The 6,014-nt window shown below is 30.0% G+C and overlaps 1 pseudogene; it reads right to left on the bottom strand.

The window, feature by feature from the left end:
• Positions 1-4,621: 4,621 nt before the first annotated feature.
• Positions 4,622-5,687, bottom strand: LOC150032450 (uncharacterized; annotated as a pseudogene).
• Positions 5,688-6,014: the final 327 nt, after the last annotated feature.

Genomic DNA, 6,014 nt, shown 5'->3' with positions numbered 1-6,014 from the left:
TACTTTTCTTCAATGAAGATGATTACCCATCGATATATATGTAAAGAAACTAAAACATAAAATATAAGACTAATAAAAACTAATTGTATATAAGTATAATTGAATATTAATGCTACTAATTAGAAGAAAAATTAATTGAGAAGCATGAAAGCTAAATCTATACAAGAAATTGAAACATTGAAATTAAATGTACCTTAAATAGGTCTGAAAATTGCTAGCAGCAATTTGATTAGAAAGATGAAAAATGTATATATGTTTAATTTAAAAGGAGTTTCTTTTAAGTTCAAACATATGGCGGTGGCTACACCATTTAAAAGTGGTAAAGAACAATGTACTTGAATATTCTAGTACCATAATGGTTTTGTTTATTGGATTGCTTTTTTTTTTTTTCTTTCTTTCTTTAAGCTTCATTTATATAAAGAAACTTTATGTAGGTAATTAAAGCATATTGGCAACAAAAGCCACCAACTTTGTTTGTGTTTAAGTAACTAGTTAAGAAACACGTGCAGTCCAAAGGAAATTTTATAGTTTTAATTATTTTTTTAAATAGTGATTAATATAATAAAGGATTATTTTACAATTTCACTTTAGTTACCATCAATTTTTATAAATTAGATAAAGTGTTAATTGTAATGAAAATTGAGGAGCTCAACAGGAATACGGATATGGAAAACTAAAATTATAAAATAAAATAACTAACACATAAAATAACCAAAATCATGAAATTTGATAATATGAAAATTGGTGGAAGTGGAATTCTCACCAATGTAGGTGTATTCTTAAGATTCATCAAATGCCACTATTTATAAACAAAGTGGCAAGTAGGATGTGGACTTACATGGAGACTAAGCATGAATAACTACATAGCACATGGACAACATGAATATATATAGCATTTGGGATACTAAGCAATGGACATCTATTTTCTATCATAATATTCATAATACTCCCCCTTAGATGTCCATATATATATATATATATATATATATATATATATATGAAATATGCCTCGTTAAATCTTTAATAGGAAAAACCCAATGAGAAAAATCCTAGTGAAGGAAAAAGAGTACATATTTCATATAATACATACTCCTAAAAAAATACAATATATTTACTCCCCCTCATGAAAACATCACTTAAGATCTTTGAGTCACTGCATTCCAATATTGTGCACTAATGTTTCAAAAGTTGGGAATGGTAATGCCTTTGTAAATAAGTCTACCAGGATATCCTTTGAATAAATTTGTTATACGGTGATGTTGCCATTTTCTTCAAGATCATGAGCGTAGAAAAGTTTCGATTAAATATGCTTTGTTTTATCTCCTTTAATATATCCTTCTTTGAGTTGGGCTATACAAGCTGTGTTGTCTTCGTATAATATTGTTGGAAGATTTTTATTAGAAGACAAGTCACACGTTTCACGAATGTGTTGAGTCATTGACCTTAGCCATACACATTCTCGGCTAGCCTCGTGAATTGCAAGAATTTCAGCATGATTTGAGGAAGTGGCCATTGTAGTCTGTTTCACCGATTGCCATGATATAACAGTTCCTCCACATGTGAATAGATAATCTGTTTGAGATCTAGCTTTGGTGGATCAAATAACTATCCATAATCTGCATAACCAACTTGATCAAAATTTGATTTATTTGAATAAAACAAACCCATATCGATTATTCCTCAGAGATAACAAAGTATATGCTTAATTCCATTCCAATATCTTTTTGTAGGAGAAGAACTATATCTAGCTAATAAATTTACTGAAAATGCAATATCTGGTCTTATTATTAGCAAGATACATAAGTGTACCAATTGCACCAAGATATGGTACTTCAGGACCAAGAAGTTCTTCATTATCTTCTCGAAGTCGAAATATATCTTTCTTTATATCCAATGAACGGACTTCCATTGGAATATTTAATGGATGTGTTTTGTCCTATAAATTCTTTTCAAAATTTTTCTTGTAGAAGTTGACTGGTGAATAAATATTCCATCTGTTAAATGCTCAATTTGCAAACCAAGGCAACATTTTGTTTTTCTGAGATCTTTCATATCAAATTCTTTATGAAGATATTTTATTGCGTTTGAAAGCTCTTCAGGATTTCCAATTATATTCAAGTCATTAACATATGCAGTTATAATAGCAAATCTTGATTGTGATTTTTTTTTTTTTTTTATAAAAACACACGGACATATTTGATTATTTTGATATTTTTCTTTCAATAAATATCCACTTAGGCGATTGTACCACATCCATCCTAATTGTTTCAAATAATGATCTCTGTAACTTTATTGAATACTATTCCTGAAAATTTGATGTATATGTTTCAGGTACCTTAAATCCTTATGAGATTCTCATATAATTATCATTATCAAGAGATCCATATAAATATGTTGTGACTACATCCATAAGATGCATATCTAGACTTTTATACACATCAAGTCAATTAAATATCCTAATGTAATTGCATCGACCACCAGAGAATACGTCTCCTCAAAATCAATATCAGGTTTTTCTTTTTTGAAAAACCTTATGAAACTAGTCTTGCTTTATATCTTGTGACCTCATTATTTTCATTTCTTTTCCTCACAAATACCCATTTGTATCCCACAGGTTTAATCCTTCTGATGTTCGGACTACAGGTCCAAAAACCTGACGTTTTGAAAGTTAGTTTAATTGTGCCTCGATTGCTTCTTTCCACTTAAGCCAATCTTTTCTATGTTTATATTCTTCAACAAATTTTGGTTCAAGATCCTCATTTTCAGATATAATATCAAGAGCAACATTATATGCAAAAACGTTGTCAATGATTACATTAGTTCAATTTCATCTTTTTTCTAGCATGACGTAGTTTATTGAAATTTCATTATTATCTTTAGGTATTTCACCTTCCTCACTAGTTATGTCGAGGATTTCTTTATGGGTATTTACATCCTCAACCAAGTCTTTTTCACTATTAATTATTTTTCGTTTTCGATGATTTTTATCTTTGGAACCCACTGGTCTACCACGCTTCTAGCGTGTTCTAGACTCATTATTGACAACTTGTTGTGTTGGGATATGAATTTTTATGGAACATTTAGCTGGTATATGTGACTTAGTTATTTTCTTTGTATCTATAGATTCATCTGGTAATTGATTTGCTATTTTACAAATGTATTATTTTTTGAACTTCAAGTTCACATTGATCTGTATGAGGATCTAAATAAGACAATAAAGATGCATTCCATATAATTTTTTTCCAACTTTTTAGTTTCTCCCCCTAATATTGAAAATTTGTCTCATTAAAATGACAATCAAGAAATCATGCAGTAAATACATCACTCGTCAGAGACTCAAGGTATTTAATAATTGATGGGGAAACATATCTAACATATATTCTTAACCTCCTTTGAGGACCCATGTTAGTGCGTTGTAGTAGAGCAATTAGAACATATACTGCACATCCAAAAATTCTCAAATGGGAAATATTTGGCTCATGACCATAAGCTTACTATAATGGCGAGTACTTATGATAAGCTATTGTTCTAATGCGTACAAGTGACGCTGCATGCAAAATAGCATGCCCCCATACAAATGAAGGAAGCGTAGCTCTCATAATTAATGGTCTTGCAATTAATTGCAAACGTTTTATAAATGATTATGCTAAACCATTTTGTGTACGAACATGAGCTATAAAATGTTCAACACTTACCCCAATTGACATACAATAATAATCAAAAGCTTGGAATGTAAATTCACTAGCATTATCAAGACGAATGGTCTTAATTGTATAATCAAGAAATTGTGCTCTTAACTTAATTATTTGAGCAAGTAATCTTGCAAATGTAAGATTTTGACTTGATAATAAGCGCACGTATGATCATCTGCTGGATACATCTATTAATACCATAAAATATCTAAATGGTCAACTTGGTAGGTTAATGGGTCCACATATATCACCATGAATTCGTTTTAAAAATGTAGGTGATTTAGTCGCTACTTTCGCTAGTAATGGTCTAATTATTAAATTTTCTTGAAAGCACTAGAAGAATTTCGGGCTTTAATGTCGGTTTTATACCGACATTAAAGATAGTGTTATTAAAGTCCTTTAATGTTGGTTGCCTTTAATGTCGGGCTTTAATAACACAGTCTTCAATGTCGGTTGCAACCGATATTAAAGCCCTTTAATGTCAGTTGCGACTGAAGAATTTTTTCAAATGAAACTCTCTTAACCGACATTGAAGCCCAGAATTTGTCAGTTTTTATCAATTATTGTCCCTTTTTTTAAATTCCGTTGCCAAATCCATTTTTTTGGTCAAGAAGTTAAAAACGACATTATATGCCAGCCATCAATATTTGTCTTCCACCTATGAATTTTACTCATCAAAATATGAAATAAACACACTAATCACCAATATTTGCATAACAATAACAGACTTAAATAGAATACTTACACCAAGATATCATTTCTCTCATTCACAAATATCAATTAGTACTAATTCTATGAATACTTAACACCAAATACTCCATAAACACAAAAATATTATACATAAATCTTCCAATAAACAATAGATAAATTTTCATTCATTCTAAGCTAGCATTTACATTCTATTGAGAAAAAACACAAGAATTACATCCTTACACAAATCGACCAATAAAACTTGCCTATTGGGTTCGAATTACGTCAATCTCTCCTTGGGTATATGCATTTTTTGTATTGAACTACAAAGAGGAAAAAAAGAAATAAATTCAATATAACTTTACGTCCATTTATTAAATTAAAGCTAGTATATAAAAAATAAATAATTTACGTACGAGGCTAGTGATAGGAGTAGTAGGATTATGTGCTATTTCGTGTATATACTTTTGCACATAGTACCCACATCCTACAGAATCTAATTGAGGGGGGCACTGCATATAAAGAAGTTGAAAACAATTATTCTTATGTTCGAATGAACATAAATTATTAAAAAATGAATGCAAATTTACCTTTACAGTTTTCCATTTTATAGAAGGCCGATGGTGTTGGAGATCATGCTTGGCTTGCCATGCTTTCAATCCACTAAATAGTTTGAAAACATTAGTTAAACATAAATACTTCAATTAATAGCTAAGAAAGTTCAATTACACTTACATATTTATAACTTCATGAAAATCCTCTTGAACCTTACTTTGAAGAGAGTCCAAAACATAAACACAATTTTCTTGTAGATTGATTACAATCAATATCCAATGATAACTATAATAAGCAACAATTTTGAAATATTAGTACGTGTATAATGCAAATTAAAAATAACATAAAAACTTGTATTTACTTACCCTGTATTATATAGAATAAGGACTAATTAGTCTAAATTAGCCAATTCTAGTTGATTGGCTAAATTTTTGGATCAAATATCTTGAGACTTCATGTGTGGCGATATTCTTGCTCGATCAATTATAAAAAATTTCTTTGTAATATCATGACCACATTCATCCCAAAGATACCTAAACAAAGTAAAATTTATTATTTAAACATGAAACAGAGTATACATGAGTGAATCTAGATGAGTAATACTTACGCAATGTATGTCAAAATATACATGTAGCCTATTTCAACCATATTGCAATAGTAGATCCGATCATCGCGGCCTAAATAAATAAATTTGTCTCTTCCAAATATATGCTTGTCCAAAGTGATACAAATCATGTCTACATTGTTCATGTTATGCTTGGCATGTTCGTTCAATAGTTTGATGGTACTATTGGCATTAGTATATTTGGAGGACTGGCTGAAACTCTTAATTATTGAATGGTCCTACCATAACCAAAGTTACAAAAATTCAAAGTAGGAAAAATAATAAATACCAAACTTATATACTGAAAAAGAGACATACTTTTTTCTCCTCAACCATAACTACAAGTTCACAAGGCCATTTTACGAAGTTACCTGTTGCTTGATTTAATGACTCTATTTTGCCCATTGCTTGATTTAATGACTCTATTTTACCCTTCACAGGAATTGGTATAGGCAAATCTTCTCCAATGACAA

This window comes from Benincasa hispida, chromosome 11, assembly GCF_027475165.1.
Source record: "Benincasa hispida cultivar pf3 chromosome 11, pf3_genome.v1.1, whole genome shotgun sequence".
Classification (NCBI taxonomy): domain Eukaryota; kingdom Viridiplantae; phylum Streptophyta; class Magnoliopsida; order Cucurbitales; family Cucurbitaceae; genus Benincasa; species Benincasa hispida.
Note: the sequence above shows the minus strand (reverse complement) of the source record. Positions and strands in the feature narration are given on the sequence as shown.